Genomic DNA, 17,369 nt, shown 5'->3' with positions numbered 1-17,369 from the left:
GGATGGAGTTTCATAAGAGGCAGCAGCGTACTGGGGAGTCTGTATCTGCATTTCTAGCTGAACTGCGGAAGCTCGCTCAGCACTGCGACTTCCAAAATCTGGAAGAGACTCACCTGGATCGGTTTATCGGTGGTCTGAGCAGCAAGAAAGCCAGAAGACGCATCGTGGCTAAAGAAGAGGTTACCCTTGCTTCAGCCTTGAAGGAGGCTACCGCCACGGAGAATTATGAAAGAGAGGAGCTTGATGCCAGTCGCAAGGCCCCTAAGCCACAGATAGAAGTTGCGCATGCCATGGACGAGCTAGAGGCTACTCCGAGCCAGAGCTCAGTCCGTGGGGTCGAGTCAGTGCGTCAGGCCTGCACAGTGCACAAAGATCACCGAGGCAGGTGTCCAGGTTGTGGCGGAAACCATGAGTGGAAGAGTTGTCGTTTCCGGGATGCTATGTGCCGGACATGCGGGAAGACAGGTCGCATCGCCAGGGTCTGTAGATCAGCGGCGTTGGGAGCGACAGGAGCACCTAGACTGGAGCATCGCAGACCGGCCACAGCAACCCATTTTCTAAAGGACTGCCACTACGTAACGGAGATCAACGGGAGGGTCGTGCAGTTCCCAGCGCAAGGCAAGGCACACGTCAAGGTGAAGATTGAGGGTCAGCAGTGCGACATGGAGGTGGATTCCAGATCTGGATTCACTATCGTGTCAGACCAGACCGCAAGGACATTCTTTCCCAGGGGTAAGTTGCCCCCTCTGAAGCCCTTTCCAGCAACCTTGCAGTCATACTCAGCGGGCCGCATCCATGTTATGGGAATGTGTGCCGTGAGAGTTCAGTTCCGGGACAAACAGGCTGTACTCAAACTGGTGATTGCGAAGGGCAGTCGCCCCAGTCTCCTGGGCACTGACTGGTTCCCCGCCCTGGGACTGAGTATATCAGGGCTTAATTCAATCCAAACCTGCCCTGAGATGAGCGAGGCATTATGCAAAGAATTTGCTGGTCTCTTTAATGGAAAACTGGGTTGTTATAAAGGGCCCCCTGTTGACTTCGAGTTGGACCCTGGGGTGGCCCCAATCCGACTCAAACCAAGGCAAGTGCCATTTGCACTGCAACCCAAGATCGAAGCAGAGCTGGATAAATTGGTCAAGCAGGGAGTTGGGAATACTGCCAGGGAGATATAGTCCATCATGGCCCCAAGCCGGCTGCCGGACGTCCATCGATCTCCCGTAGACAGGCAGATCCAGCAGTTAGCGACACGAAGCCTCAGAAATAGATTGCCACATTCCAGGGCTTGTGCACACTGTTTATCAGCAGAAACACAGCCAGAAAGCTGCACCGCAGAAGAGCATATTTACAGACTTTATTTAGCGTTGAACAGAACAAAGAAAAACATGACCGTTCTGAGTCAGTGTCTCCGACCGACTGCAAAATCGAAAGGAATAGCAAACATAAACATCCTGTGAACAGGACATGCGCAGACTCTGTGACTCACAAAGCCTGCTCCCTTTTAAGGTGGAACGGAAATATCCTAACAGTTCTCTCACCCATGCTAAGTGGGAGACTCCAATCGTCACACCCCTTAAAGCAAATGGGGAAGTCAGGATCTGTGCAGATTACAAATGTACTATCAATAAGGCACTCAGGGGAAACTCATACCCCATTCCAGTCGTATCACATCTGTTGGCTAAACTGGCTGGGGGCAAGGTGTTCGCCAACATTGACCTGGCACAAGCTTACCAACAGCTGCCAGTAACCCCACAATCAGCAGAAGCACAAACTATTGTCACACATAAAGGGGCGTTCAGAGTTAACAGATTACAATTTGGAGTTTGTGTGGCCCCAGGGATTTTTCAAGGGCTCATGGAACGCCTGTTAAGAGGTCTGCCGGGGGTCTTGCCATTTTTTGATGACATTTTGATTGCTGGAAAAGACCCACAGGAACTGGTTGCGCGCGTCCGTGCAGTGTTGCTCAAGTTCAAGGAGGTGGGGTTGCAACTGAAAAAGGAAAAATGCAGTTTTGGGGTGCCAGCTGTGGATTTCTTGGGGTTTAAAATTGATGCATCAGGCATGCACCCCACAGGTGCTAAGATTAAGGCCATCATCGAGGCACCATGACCACAGAACAAGACGGAGTTGCAGTCATTCCTGGGACTTATTAACTTTTATCATTCGTTCTTACCCCAGAAAGCTTCGGTAGCTGAACCATTACATAGACTGTTGCAGAAAAAGAATGTGTGGCGATGGGGGCAGGGGCAGCAGAAGGCTTTTGACTCCTTGCGAGGAATGCTGAGTAGCAGGAGCGTCCTTGCTCATTATGATGAATCAAAGCCGCTGGTCCTGGCATGTGATGCCTCTCAATACGGCCTGGGGGCGGTGCTGAGTCATAGGGAACCGGATGGGTCGGAAAAGCCCATCTCTTTCTATTCCCGTACGTTGTCGCCCACGGAGCGCAACTATGCTCAAATTGACAAAGAGGCACTTGCAATTGTGGCAGGAATCAAAAAGTTCCATGATTATGTGTACGGTCGCCATTTCTCCATTGAAATGGACCACAAACCACTGTTAGGGTTGTTCCACCCGAACAAACGAACGCCACAAATTCTCTCCCCCAGAATGTTGCGTTGGTCTATATTCCTGAACGGGTTCCAGTACACCTTGACCCATGTGCCGGGGAAACGGTTGTGCCACGCTGATGCGCTGAGTCGATTGCCCCTGCCTGGCGGGAGCAATAAGGATCCCGCTCCAGCGGAGCACATAATGATGCTGGAAACACTTCCGGGGGCTCCTGTAACAGCTACTGATATAGCTGAGAAAACGAGGAAAGATGCTGTTCTCTCCTGTGTGCTCACTTGGGTGGGGAGGGGGTGCCCAGATGGTCCGCATGAAGACAAATTCAGGCCTTATGCGACAAGGCAGCACGAGTTGTCCATGCATAAGGGGTGTCTCCTGTGGGGAGATAGGGTGATCATCCCAGCACCACTGAGAAACAGGGTTCTTGAGACGCTTCACATGGGACACCCGGGAATGGTCAGGATGAAGTCGCTAGCCCGATGTTATGTGTGGTGACCTGGAATGGACCAGAACATAGAACAATGGGTATGAACATGCAAGGCATGCCAAGAGGTGCGGCCAGAAGTGGCCAGAGCACCAGTCCACTGGTGGGAGCAGTCCAGATCTCCCTGGAGCCGGCTGCACTTGGATTTTGCTGGGCCATTCCAGGGGAAGGTCTTTTTGGTTATCGTTGATGCATATTCCAAATGGTTAGAAGTGGCGATGGTTCCTACCATGGCATCAGCTGCCGTAATCAAGGTGTTGAGGCAGCTGTTTGCAACCCACAGGTTACCTGAGACCATTGTATCAGATAATGGGGCAGCTTTTGTATCCCAAGAATTCAGGGCATTCTTGGCTGATAACTTCATAAGAGGGGTCACATCCGCGCCCTTTCACCCATCCTCCAATGGGCAGGCTGAGCGCATGGTAAGAACAGCCAAAGAATCCATTGCGCGCTTAATGGAGGGTAACTGGTCAGCTCGCATCGCGCGAATGTTATTTTTGCAGCATGCGACGCCGTGTACTGCGACGGGCAAGTCGCCAGCTAAGCTGCTCTTGGGTAGAAGACTGGTAACGGTGCTGGATTATGTCCACCCGGATAAAATGCCAAACCGTAATTCAAGAGCAACCCCCCAGGCTGAGACTGACACAACAAGGTATCTCGCCCCTGAAGATCTGGTCTGGGTGAGGAACTATTCACGAGGTTCGCGGTGGGTGGCTGGTGTGGTCACCCGGGCTAGTGGACCTGTGTCCTATTATGTGACCTTGGAAAATGGGCAAGTTTGGAAGAGACATATAGATCAGCTGAGGCGCCGGGCGCTCAGCAGGGAGGAATCAGATATTTCATCCCTGGCTAACAACGCAGAGCTGCAAGACCAGAGTGAAAATGGCCCAGAGGTGCAGTCACCAGGGGGTTCAGCAAATCAACCAGGGTCTGCTAGTCCTCATGATGACGAGGTACAGGTAGGGGACCCTGAGATGTCTGGGACTCCATCTGTTCCTGAAGAAACCCCTATAGCAGCCCCTCTACCACAGGTAACACCCAATCCAGAACCGGCAACGCCTGTTGTCAGGAGATCAAGTAGAAGTTGTAGGACCCCACAGTACCTGAGAGATTACGTCTGCTGTGCTCACTAGGGGGGGAGGGGTGTTGTGTATTGAGTCAAAGTATTTTTATCTGTATTATGATTGTCTGTATTTTCATTAGGGTAAAGTAACTGCCTTTTGGTTTCAAAGGGTACAGCTACTATTGGTTCATTTAAGCTGCTGTATTTGGATCCTCTGTCTTATTGGTTCCCTCCAAAAGGCAGGACTGTGATTGCCTGATATTGTTCCCTCCAAAATGTATCCTTTCTAGCTAGTTCCCTGTCCCTATAAATGTAGCTTTCCCCTCCTCAGTCTTAAGTCTTGTTTGCCTTAATAAAGAAGTGTTACTAGAGAACTGTCTCCAGCATATTATGTCAAGAGAGCTGAAATCACAAACCCCACTTCACAACACAGCTTCTCCTCCATTGCTGAGCTCCCTCAGGCTACCCAGAAGCACAAAGAGCTGTTAGGAAAACATTCTTTAAGAAACATAAAGGTTTCTGGAAGCTTTCAAGAGGGTTCCAGAATTTTCTTTAGCGTGTAAGAGTGGCACTCTAGGCTTGATTGGTGTCAGCTGGAGGTGCAAATAAAGGGAGGAAGTTGCAGGCTGCAATTTCCACGTGAGGGAAGCGCGCACACGCGAGCACACACACAGTCAGCACGCACGTTGACAACAAGGTTGGAAGTAAGACAATGTGTGCTGCTGATACTGTGAGTTTTGCTGTGACAGGATTGTTAATTACTGGACTGAGATTATACCGTGCTGGAGAGAGAAAGAAGGAATGTCAATAGCTTGTATCTACAGACATGCTTGTGTGACCAGTCAAGCAATAAAGAAGCTCTTGACTGTGAATTTGAGCACCATATTTTTCGCCCTATAGGACGCACTTTTTCCCCTCCAAAAATGAAGGGGAAATCTGTGTGCGTCCTACGGGGCGAATGCAGGCTTTCGCTGAAGCCTGGAGAGCGAGAGACGTCGGTGTGCACCGACACCTCTCGCTCTCCAGGCTCCAGGAAGCTATCTGCAAGCCTGCAGCGCCCAAGGGGAGTTCCCCTGGGGGGGCAAGGCTTGCGGGCGGCAGCCTGCAGCGCGGAGCACGGGGCGTCCTTCAGAGGACGCCCCGTGCTTCGCGCAGGTGTCCGCAGCCTGCTGCCTGGCGCATGGGGCGCCCTGAAGCAGAGCGCCCCTCATGCCGGGCAGACATTGGCCAGCCCCACAAGCTTGGGGACAGCAGGGAGGCGCAGCGCCGCCATCCCACTGTTCCCCGACCTGGTTTTGGGGGGGAAATAAAGGGAAAAATTTGTTCCTTTATTCCCCCCCCCAAAAAAGTAGGTGCGTCCTATGGGACGGAGCGTCCTATGGGACGAAAAATACGGTATGACTCCTGTTCTTGTCCTCTGCCTCCAGGGAAAACTCTGCTACAGACAGTCAGAAGTGGTTTTACTGAGGTGCCACCACACAGGCTGAAAAGCGCAGCGGAAGTGTGTGGGCGGTAACCTCTAATAAGAGCAACAGAACTCTGTGCATGGCCAGGAGCTGTGCATGGCCAGGAGCCAAAGGCTCCTGAGATGAAAGGGGAAGCCTAAATCAGAAGTGAGAGCAACCTGGTGTGCTCTGGGACAGCCTCTCCTCCGTTGCTGAGCTCCCTCAGGCTACACAAAGAGCAGCAGAACTCTGTGCATGGCCAGGAGAAGCCATTGCCATTTCCCATCTTGGGGTGCCTGATGTAGCTTCTCTGTATGGTTTTGTTGTGGGAAATCAAAATGGCTGTCTGCTATCCCTGCTGGCAGGCCTAGAGGAGACAGGGCTGGGGTCCTCAGCACCTGTGGGCCCTGCCAGGGGTCTGGGGTCTCAGTGGGTGCCGGGTGATGCCACTGCCAAGTGAAAATGCCAGATCAATCCTTCAGATACTGAAATTGAAGAGCACATTTAAAAGCCACAAGCATTAACGTTGTGGATCTGTAAAATGGGACTGGAGGTGCAGCATGAAGAGTAGCAGAGATAAGGATCATGCCCTCTTTGATGAAGGATTTATTAGGTGGATATCAACTAGCTAATGTAAACCAGCTCTTCTTTTATTATCAGTCGACTGAAGGCTTTAGTAAAGTATTTACAATATGTATTTCCCACAAAACTGTATCAAGATAGTATACAACCTGGAAAGTTATAATAACAATCAGGGGAAAAAATCCATAGAATGTACATAAAACATCAATAAATATTATCTATCTATCTATCTATCTATCTATCTATCTAAATACATACACTTATTGATTGTAACCCCCCCCCCCAGTAAAATTAAGAAAAACTCACAACCATACTTTAAAACACAGGAAGTTAAACTACTAAAACAGATTAGAATTACCTCAACTTTCTAGGCATCTGGGTAGGCTTGTCTAAACAGGATTTTTTTTTAGCAGGTACCAAAAATTCAGTATTTATTGAAAGTGAGAGCTAGGGCAGGTGTTTGACATTTTTAGTACACACAGGGTTGTATCCAATACTATTATATTTAGAGTAGACCCATTGAAATCAGTGCATTAAAAACAGAAATGCCAAATCACTTTAGTGGGTCTACTCTGAGTAGGGGTTGCATTAGATACCACCCCAGATCTTTGATGATGAATCCAGTCCAAGTGCCCCCTCTGAAAAGTGAGCCGTGAGGAAACTGCTCTGTCTGAAGGTCCGGCTCCCCAGGCTGCCTTTGGCTGAGATACTGGCAGACATGCTGTGCCCCCTTCTCTCCCCTGTGCCCCCAGGAGACCCCTTGAGGCCTCACTTCCAAGTTCTCTTGCCAGGACACAGACTCCTGGTCTCTCCTCCTCTCTCCTGCGCTTCTGGATGTGGCCCTTGCAGGAGCAGAGGGAGGTGGGGCAGGGAAGGGGCACTCAGCTCTGGGGGGCAAAGAGCAGCCAAGCAAGGAAGATCTGTCCTCTCCCCAGGAAAGCTCCCAGCTCTTCACAGCATACACTGCCCTGATGGTGCTGAGCATCAAAGGGAAGAGGCCTAATAGCCTTTTGAAAAGCAACAAGTTGGCTTAACATCAGCATTTAACTACCGTATTTTTTGCTCTATAAGACGCACCAGACCACAAGACGCACCTAGTTTTTGGAGGAGGAAAACAAGAAAAAAAATATTCTGAATCCCAGAAGCCAGAACAGCAAGAGGGATCACTGCGCAGTGAAAGCAGCAACCCCTCTTGCAGTCTTGGCTTCTGGGATAGCTGCACAGCCTGCATTCGCTCCATAAGACACACACACATTTCCCCTTACTTTTTAGGAGGGAAAAAGTGAGTCTTTTAGAGCAAAAAAATACGGTATTTTCACCAGGAGCAAAGAATTTAGTATATAGCCAAAGTGTGTTTAGGCACACATTTACAAACATCTGTTTGTTCCATCATTTATATCTTTATATTCCACTCCATCAGCACAGTTACCTTTCACTTGTCCTTGAACCTGGGTTCAAATCCCTCAAATGCATCACTTGCTTAATATTATACAGTGGTACCTTGGTTCTCAAACTTAATTCGTTCTGGAAGTCCTTTCCAAAACCAAAGCGTTCCAGAACCAAGGTGCGCTTTCCATAGAAAGTAATGCAAAACTGATTAATCCGTTCCAGACTTTTAAAAGCAACCCCTAAAACAGCAATTTAACACAAATTTTACTATCTAACGAGACCATTGGTCCATAAAATGAAAGCAATAAACAATGTACTGTACTATAAAATAAAATAAATAAGACAGTATTGTAGATGATAAAAATTAAAATTATTATTTTTTCCTTACCTGCACTGATGATAGTCCTTGTTTGGATGGGGGGCTTTTATCCATTTCCGCAGTCACACAGTCAATAAATCGTATCGGTAGCTGAACTGGGTTCCACACAGTAACGAAAACAAATTAACCGAAAAAGCCACAAAAACGCAAAATAAATACAGTCATGCCTCTTCTTGCAAACGCTTCATGTTGCGTTTTTTTCAGGTTAAGAACACAGCAAACCCGGAAGTATTTACACATGCTCAGAAGCGCCACTGGTTACGGACATTTCAGGGTGCAAACGGCACCCCGGAACGGATCGTGTCCGCAACCAGAGGTACCACTGTAGCAAAAACAAAAGCGCCAAATACAGTTGAACCTTGGTTCTCGAGCTTAATCCATTCCTGAAGTCCGTTTGACTTCCAAAATGTTCGAAAACCAAGGCGCAGCTTCTGATTGGTGCAGGTGCCCCGCAAACAATAGCCGACAGCTGCATCGGATGTTCGGCTTCCGAAAAACATTTAAAAACCGGAACACTTAGTTCTGGGTTTTTGGTGTTTGGGAACCAAAGCGCCACTGTATATCACAGCCTTTCATTTAGAAACTGCAAAAAAGATTTAACATGGGGAAAAAGATGGTGATTGCGATACAGCAGTGGTGAGAAAACCTCCTTAAAATCTTAAATTGCCACCCACATAGCCTAAATAAGCGAATTACTTGATCTGAAGACTGCAGGTTAATCCAGAGCGAGGAGTTTACATTCAGCCCATACTCAGACTTATGGTTGTCCGAAGTGAGGCCTCCCTGGGTTTTTGGTGTTTGGGAACCAAGGCACGAGTGTACAAAAGTACTTGTATTGCAGGGCAGAGGGGACACAATAATGGAAAGTTCTACGGAAGAAGACTCTGCAGTGGCAGGCACAGATGTCTTCCCCTCACCCCCCATGCCTGTTATTTGTGGCACAAAACTAGGGTGCCAGCTGACGCTTGGCTCTCTCCCTGGCACTGTTGGCACTGGCTTTGTGGCAAAGTAATAATAGGGAGGGATCCTGGGAATCCAGCCGTGGCACTGCCAATTTTGAAATGGTGGGGGGGGGGAGTTTCCCTGAAACTTTTATGACTCTGTACTCATGTGCCTTAATACCTGTCCCAGGCAGGAAGTTTATTGTAGCTGCATTATTGAGGTGCCAATATGCCCCCCCAGTCTGCTGCAATCATGACCCCAGAATAAGCACAGCTATGAGTGCTCTCCATTCTGCCAATCTTCTTCCCTCTGCCTCCTCCTCCTCCTCCCCACTGCCCTGGTGAACTGGGGGTGGGGGGCGGTCGGGGTCTGCAGTGCTGGAGACGACAGGAAGGAAGGATGGTGTCCCATATTCCATAGGGAGATGGGGGCCCCCCCAGGGATGCTGGCTGTCAGCCCCCCTTTCTCCTTGGAGCCTTTCAGAATCCATCAGGTTGTCTGGACTGCTCACTCCACCTGCTGGGGGGCTGATAGAGAACAGGGCCCCACATCTGGCAGTTGCTCTTCTTAAAAACCTGCCTTACCCCATGGAACTGACTGCCAGGAAAGAGTCCCTCAAGAAGAGAGTTCAGAAAGGGGCTAGTCCCGGTGTGTGGGCAGCCAGGATCACAAACAGATTTTATTTTATTTTAATTTCCAATTGTAACTGCTCAGTCCTCTGCATGTTTACTTGGAAGTAAGTCCAACCTCACTCAGTGTGACTTACCTTCAAGTAAATATGCAAAGACAAAAATATGCTGAGAAGGGGGGCCATTTTGAAGTGGGGCAAATCCCCCTTGCGGCTTCCCTTTCCCTCCCAGGCTATGAGGAAACTTCTTTTTCCAAAGGCCCTTCCATGACTTCTCTCCTTTTAGGGAAAAGGTCCTTGATATGGAGAAGCTGGGGGGAGAGAGATGGAGGGGAAGAGGAGACCTTCTCTCTTGAAAGGGCCCCCAATGTGTGGGTGTCCCCCTTCCATGTTGCCCCTTCTTTCTGGGGGACGGGACGGGGGGGGGGGGGCAGCTGAGGCACCCCTCCCAAAGGGGCAAGATCCAGAGGAGCAGAGCTGGGGGGAAAGAGGGACAGACTGTGACCTCTGACCTGCAAGGGATGCTCCCCACCCCTCCCCCGCCTCCAGGGAGTTGGGAGAATCCACTAGGAATGGGGGGGGGGGGAGTGTGAGGCGATGAGAGGGGGGACAATTAAAGGGGGACTTGTAGTGTTTCCCTCAGTGAACGTGTTATGCGGATGAGCCTTCAGAAAGATACAATGCTGGTTGATTTTTCTCCCCTCTGACTGCTGCCTCTTCCCTGAGTCTGAGGGAAATAAATCCTTTCTCCTGGACTCTTTTGTGGGGGAGGGGCTGCTGTGACCCCCCTTGACCTCCTGGGCCTCTTCTGGTCCTTCCAGGGATCCACACCCTTCAGTTCATGTACGGCTGTGAGCTGAGTTCAGACGGGCGCAAAGGAGGGCATTGGCAGTACAGCTATGATGGGAGAGACTTCATCGCCTTCGACAAGGAGACCCTCACCTGGACAGCAGCCCAGACGGAGGCCCAAGTGACCAAGAGGAAGTGGGATTCTGACTTGGCCTGGAACCAGCACAATAAGCACTACCTGGAGGAGGCTTGCATTGAGTGGCTGCAGAGCTATCTGGACTACGGGAATGAGACTCTGCTGAGGACAGGTAAGGGGGGGGCAGTGGGGAGGGGGGCTCAGTGGGGTAGTTTCCCTACAAGCTCCCCTCCCCCCAACAGTCTTCCTTTCTGGACCAAACACTTTTCTTGCTGGGGGAGGCAGAAATAAGTTTGGGACCCTGGGAGGAGAAAGGGGGTCACTTCAGAGTATGATTGGGGGGGGGAAGATGCTTAAAAACAGCCCCCCATGCCCTTTTTGCTAGGATAAGGGATGGCAAAAGACAAATGGGGGGAGGGGGCAGAAAGAAACAGCAGGGAAGGGGCCAGGAAAGCAAAATGCATTTTAAATTAAGTAAAAAAAGAAAATTGAAATGGACAGATTTGAGGCGGAATACAGAAAAACCTTTTGCCTTTACACTTGGTAGGGGAAAGTGGGGCAGATTGATGCAGAAAAATTCAATCTCATATTTTATGTACCAAAATGATTCAAATAATTTAAAAAATTGCTTTATGCATGGCATAACTAATCAATATTATAATAGCAATCAAAAGAACCATTAAGGTTAGAAGATAACCATTAAGGTTAGAAGATAATGAGAATATAATGACTTGAGTAAAAAAAATGGGTTTTGTATCATTCTGCCCCAACTACGGGGCAGCCCTACAATTTGTTACTTAAAAACCTAAATTACGTATCAAAACTAACACAGTTTCACACATGTCATAGACTTTATGGCAGGTTTTCTTAACAAAACATCAAAACTTGTATTAATCTTTCCTCAAACACCTATCCATTTAAAGGAAAACTTTGGAAAAAGTTTTAAAAGTATAGGAACTCACGTTAGGTAGTCAAAAAATATGCTTAGAAAAAATAATATATTTCCTTAACATTTAGCTTCTTTTGCACATTATATCCACTGAAGCCAAAAGAAAAAGTATAAAGAGATGATATTCGAGATGTGCCCTTTGAGAAATTTGGTTTTGGCAACTGCAAAACAGCACCCTTGAAATCAGTGCTTGCCTTATCTTCTACAATGGGGAAGACAAACATACAAGATCCTGGATATTTCCTGAGATAAGACACTTGATAATCTGTCATTTTATATTTAGAAATGACTTTGGCTACGTAGTAAACAACAGTTTGTTTTTCACATTTCACGAGTAGGAAATCAGTTTAGAGATTTCATGCAAACTTGTATATTGGGGCACTATTGTACACTAGCGGGGCACTTTTATACGTATCAATGTGCCCCATGTCTTAGTGTATCAAAGCGCCCACCGGACATTTTCAGAAAACTAACAATTATTAATAAAACCACTGAACTTATTTTAAAATCACGTGTAATCCTGATTACTGAGTGAGATAATTTACCTTTGGTATTTTAAAATCTTAACTAAACGACGAAAAACAACATTGGAACACTTTTACACATAATAATAATAATAATAATAATAATAATAATAATAATAATAATAATAATTTTTATTTATATCCTGCCCGCCCCAGCCGAAGCCGGGCTCAGGGCGGCTAACAACAATAAAATAGTACTTCACATAATTTTTTAGTTGGCCGCGCTAAAAACACACCTCTCGTCAAATGCCAGTGGAGAACTGGCGGGCAGCGCGGTCACAACCATCATACTCACACATGTATAGACACGTTTTAGTGATGTCACGACACGAATAACGTTTGTCGATATTGAAATATTGTTGGTGTATCAATGTGCCCCGTCTCCCCCTGCATACCTATGGGGAAAGTCTCTAAAACTAAATTAAATAACTTTTTTTTTTTAAATAGAAAATGTATGGGGAGCCCATAAAATATGGATGCAGCCCCCTCACTAACTCTGTAGGTTAGCAAGTTTTTGAGCAAGTTTTTGAACAAGGGTTACATTCTGCAAATCATGCCTCAAGCCAAAATGGTGTATAGTCAAAACACATTGGATTCAAGGGCGATTGGGTTGCCAAAGTCCATCTTCCCCAGACACCCACCTCCTCTTTTGGGTTTTTAGAATATTTTTGGCAAGTGCGTAAAGCTGAATGTGCACAAGTTAAATGTGCGCAAGTTGCTGGCTTACTGGGCCTCCTGGTCTGCCCTTTCCACTCCAGGGGAGGCTGCCGTGGAGAAGGGAGATGGGCCCTTTCCAACCTCAAGGGACCCTTTCAGGGCAGGCGGGAGAACTAGAAAGGAGCTCTGTCTTTCCCAGGGCTGTTGGCTTTGCTCACTAACTATTGAGCTGAAAGGTCCCGGAGAACAGAGAACAGCGAGTCCAGCATTTCTTCCCCCTCAAGAGAGAAATCAGGATCAGTTCATGACTTGCAACTTGGAAGGATCTGAATGCATCCCACTATTGGGGACCTGGTGAAATTTGCCCCTCAGCCTAGAGGCAGCTCCCTGGGACAATATTGGAACCACAAGAGCTTTTCAAGATGATAAATTAATTTGTACTCAGCCCTCCCTCCCAAAGGAGTCTGCTTTGGCAAACAAAGGATAAAACATCTAAAAACAGTTCCAGCATAGACACTGACTGGGGAAGATGCCAGGGGAGGTTGAGGAAATCCCATTTATTCACAGTTCTTTTTAATTTCTGGAGATGTGAGATTCTGACTAGGTTGCCCCTTGGGTCCCTGCTCCTCTGCTCTTAAAAAATGCAGGATTCCTCCAGGCTCCCATTGTGGATGTCTCTCTGTTAACCCCAATTAATGATTGCCCTTTTTGCAGAGGCTCCGGTGGTGAAGGTGACCAGGAAGGCAGACTATGACGGCCTGGAGACCCTCGTTTGCCAAGTCCACGGCTTCTACCCCAAGGAGATTGAGGCCAACTGGGTGAAGGACGGGGAGGTCTGGCAGGAGGGCACCCTCCGAGGATTGGTCGCCCCCAACTCGGACGGGACCTACTATCTCTTGCTCAGTGTCCAGATCGACCCCGAGGAGAGGGAGCGCTTCCGGTGCCGCGTGGAGCACGACAGCCTGGAGAAGCCTCTGGACGTGGCCTGGGAGAAGGAGCCTGGTGAGAGACAGACAGACAGACAGGAGGGGAAGAGGTGGGGAACCCCAGCTGGATCCTTATGTCTCTAGAGCAGTGGTTCTCAACCCGTGGGTCCCCATATGTTGTTGGACTACAACTCCCATCATCCCTGAGCTCTGGCCTTGCTAGCTAGGGGTGATGGGAGTTGTAGTTCAACAACATCTGCGGATCCACAGGTTGAGAAAGGCTGCTCTGGAGGGAAGCAACTGAATCGGAATCTGTAGATTTCAACAGAGATGCAGCCTTTTCTCATAGGCCTTAAACTCAAATTGGATGTCGTAGGTAAAAACTGGCTGCCACCTTTTTGCCTTTAAGCCCAAGCAGTGTTGATGTCACAGAATGTGGGCAGATGTGTTATTTCTTCAAAATAATGCGATCTCCTCCACATGGCTGACTTACTCACACTCTATGTGACTGAAAAAGGTGCAGTGAACTTAAAAGAGGGAGCCCGGGACTGACTGTACTTCACAGTGAAAAAGATTCTCACTTGCTCCTCCTCACACTCACACTAGAAAAACTGATACTCATCCCCACTCAGCCCAAACACCCGCACACCGCTGGGAAGAGCAAGAAGGGTTTCTAGTAATGCTCGTCTCTCACACACGGCCAGGAAAGCCGCGCTTGCAGGAACCAAAGCAGAATGTCTAAGAGCCAGACTCCCTTTTCCCCAGCAGGAGCGCATGAACGCACATCCCCACCCACAGCCCAGACTCCCCTTCTCACAGGCAGGCAAGCGAGAATTATGGAAGCGGCCCTTGAGCCAAAGACTCACACAGGCAGGGCAGAGGGGACCAGGGCTCACTCACTAACGCTAATGACTTCAGAGATTCTACACAAACAAAAAAACCTGGACATTTTGCCTCATTTTAAGAATCTGTCTGGACAGACATTTTATGTCTGAAAAAGAGGGCGTGTCCAGGAAAAACTGGACATATGGCAACCCTACACAAGATGCTTCTTCCTAAGGGTTTGTGCCTTCCCTGAAGGCCTGTAATGCTGGGCTCTGGGGGGTCTCAGGGGGGAGGGAATCCCTTCCTCTCAGGGTCAGGACAGAGAAGGCTGAAGCACCTGAGCAGGACATCTGCTTTTAAGTCTGGAGTCTGTGATGAAACAGGTGTGCCTGTCAACTGTCTTCCTTAAATAAATCGGTTATTTTGAAGATCTCTAATGCTGGACTAGAGACACGGGTGGCGCTGTGGGTTAAACCACAGAGCCTAGGACTTGCCGATCAGAAGGTCGGAGGTTCGAATCCCCGTGACAGGGTGAGCTCCCGTTGCTCGGTCCCTGCTCCTGCCAACCTAGCAGTTCGAAAGCACGTCAAAGTGCAAGTAGATAAATAGGTCCCGCTCTGGTGGGAAGGTAAACAGCGTTTCCGTGCACTGCTCTGTTTGGCCAGAAGCTGCTTAGTCATGCTGGCCACATGACCTGGAAGCTGTATGATGTCTCCCTCGGCCAATAAAGTGAGATGAGCGCCGCAACCCCAGAGTCGGTCACGACTGGACCTAATGGTCAGGGGTCCCTTTACCTTTACCTTTAATGCTGGACTCTGGTGGAAAAAATAAACTCCCTTGTGTCGGGGCCACAACAGAGAAGACCTTGGCCTGTCAGGAGAGAGAAAGAGGGCCTGCTTTGCACACATAAAATCCTCCCGGGCTCATAGCTCAGCACCTCCACTCAGATCTCCTGCTTGAGGCCTTGGGGAGCTGCTGCCGCCTGTCTGAATAAAAATGTCTCTTGTCCCCTTTTAGTCAACCTGTGGCTCATTGTGGGAGCCATTCTGGGTGTCATGGCTGCCATCCTGCTGGTCTCTGGGATCATCTTCTTCATCATCCACAGTAAGTAAACCCTGGATGTGTTTGCTGCCTCTCCTGTGTCCTTCTGTCTCGGCCTCCGACTGGGAATGTGCTGGTGGAGCCTTTCTGGAAACTGCCCCTTGAATCCCTGCAGACACCATTCTCCATAAAACACCCTTTGAACATGAACCAAAAGTCCTGTTGGTCATTGCTTTGCGCTCAGGAAATTCACTTCCCACCTGATGTTTTAATCAATCCTAAGCCTTCAGTCCTGTGCACACTTAGCAGGGAGCCTTCCTTACATATCTTTAGGCGCCAGGCAAAAACGTTTCTCTCGTACCAGGCCTTGGGCCTTTTAAATGTGAGTTACTGGTTTGTTTTTGTTTTATTTTGAATTTTTTGCTCTCATTTTGTATTTTTATGTTGTGAACTGCCCTGTCTTCTTAATTAAATGAATAAATAAATATTGATCTGGGAGGATGCTGTATTGAACTGAATAGGACATTCCTCTGAGTAGACTTGCCTAGAATTGCACTGTTAAAGTTCCTTATCCCTTCCCCCCACCCTCTCTGGGCAAATTTAAGGGGTCTGCTGGGAGTGAAATAATAATTTGAAAAGGAATGAGTGAAGGGACTGGATAATGTTTCCTTCCACCCTCTTGGAATTTGTCCACTGTCTCGTTTCCCCATGTTGATTTTTTTATTTAATTTCCTCAATTTTTTTCTACTTCTTTGTAAAATGAGTTCCTTGAAAAGCTCCCCTTCTGGGCTCCCCTTCCTTGGAGGTGTTTGGAAGAGACAAGAGGAGCCTCTGCTGGGAAGGTTTCAGCATCTGAGAGCCAAATGGTCGAAATAGGATTGTGTGGCCTCTGGAGGTCCCTTCCAGCTCTGACCTTCAGCTTTTGTCTTCACAGGGAAACAGAGTGAGAAATCAGCCTACAAAGCAGCCTCAAGTGAGTGACTCCCCCCCTCTCTCTGTCTGACATATTTTCCCCCAATATGGAGCAGGAACAGGTTACAAACAGACAAAACCAAACCTGATGGGAAGCTTCAGCCTGTCTGTGGACAGCAAGGGGTCCCTCAGGGCCAGGAAAAGGCTGCAGAGAGACTGTCGGCTGAGGGAGGGGCTCCAAGAAGGAGCAGGAGGAAGAGCCGAGGGTGTGGGGAGAGAGGGATCTCTGGGGGTTTAATTACTGGAACCTGAAGCTAAAGAATTGTTTGGGTGGCTCAAGTCTGTGGGTGTCAGGAACCCTCCCCTCCGGATTTGGTACCACTGCTCCCTTTCTCTCTCTTCTGCCTTTCTGTCCCCTTCCTACCCAAATCGCACCTATCCCCGCTCTAGTCCCCCGCTGACTCCATGCCAGGCTGTGCCCATCTCTCTTTGCCCTCCAGCTTCTCCCCCCACTGCTGTCCTTGAGCCCCCTTGCCTCTGGGCTGCCTGTCCCTGAACATCCCCAGATTGAGACTGATTTGGGATGGGGGTGGAAGGAGGGAGGAGAAGGGCTGGGGGGGGGAATCTCCCTCCCCGGGATCCTGACTCCTATGTTTCCTCCCTTTTGCAGCAAGCGACCAGGGGTCCAACAGCTCCACCAAGGGTAAGTGGGGGTGCGGGGGGGGGCAAAGGGGGGGTCTTGCAGAAGACTCCATGGGGAACATCCCCAAATGGGGAAAAGCTTCCCCTGTTACCCCCCCGGGGGGTTTCCAAGTGTGACATAATCTGCAGTGTCCATTGAGCTGAAAATCGCTCTTGTGACTCATTCTGTCTGTCCATCTGAGCTCCACAGAGGATCCCCTCCATCTGACAAATGGGTTCTGCCCAGGATCTGAATGAGAGTGTGTCACATTTTGGCTTCTGGAAGGGATTTTTCCTTCTGGTAGGACTGCTTTGTGTCCTTCTGGTATTCCCCCAAAGAGTGCAGCTTGGCTCACTTGCTTGAGCTGCCCTCTGCAGGCATTTGCTCTGCAGGCCCATTTTGGTGATGCTCCTAGCATTTGACGTGATGAGGGATGGTGGGTTTCTTTGTGAGG

The 17,369-nt window shown here is 48.8% G+C and overlaps 2 protein-coding genes, 1 long non-coding RNA gene and 1 pseudogene across 5 annotated transcripts in view; 3 read left to right on the top strand and 1 right to left on the bottom strand.

The window, feature by feature from the left end:
- LOC310702041 overlaps nucleotides 1-17,369 on the bottom strand; it is a 257,327-nt gene that overhangs the window by 78,185 nt on the left and 161,773 nt on the right. The gene's annotated exons all lie outside the window — the stretch shown is intronic.
- LOC310701705 (H-2 class I histocompatibility antigen, Q9 alpha chain-like) overlaps nucleotides 1-17,369 on the top strand; it is a gene marked incomplete at its 5' end in the record, with an annotated part of 167,789 nt that overhangs the window by 10,827 nt on the left and 139,593 nt on the right. The window lies entirely within an intron of this gene.
- LOC310701772 (major histocompatibility complex class I-related gene protein-like) overlaps nucleotides 1-17,369 on the top strand; it is a 139,620-nt gene that overhangs the window by 63,873 nt on the left and 58,378 nt on the right. The gene's annotated exons all lie outside the window — the stretch shown is intronic.
- LOC310701696 (major histocompatibility complex class I-related gene protein-like) overlaps nucleotides 1-17,369 on the top strand; it is an 84,555-nt pseudogene that overhangs the window by 10,909 nt on the left and 56,277 nt on the right. Inside the window, exons 3-7 of the transcript XR_014530078.1 lie at nucleotides 10,296-10,571; nucleotides 13,244-13,531; nucleotides 15,298-15,384; nucleotides 16,256-16,294; nucleotides 16,904-16,936. The product of XR_014530078.1 is annotated as a major histocompatibility complex class I-related gene protein-like (transcript). The remainder of the gene's footprint in view (nucleotides 1-10,295; nucleotides 10,572-13,243; nucleotides 13,532-15,297; nucleotides 15,385-16,255; nucleotides 16,295-16,903; nucleotides 16,937-17,369) is intronic.

The sequence above is a fragment of the Podarcis liolepis genome, assembly GCF_965112155.1.
Source record: "Podarcis liolepis genome assembly, chromosome: 2".
NCBI classification, from domain to species: domain Eukaryota; kingdom Metazoa; phylum Chordata; class Lepidosauria; order Squamata; family Lacertidae; genus Podarcis; species Podarcis liolepis.
The sequence above is the reverse complement of the archived record's forward strand: the minus strand, read 5'-3'. Positions and strand labels throughout refer to the sequence as shown.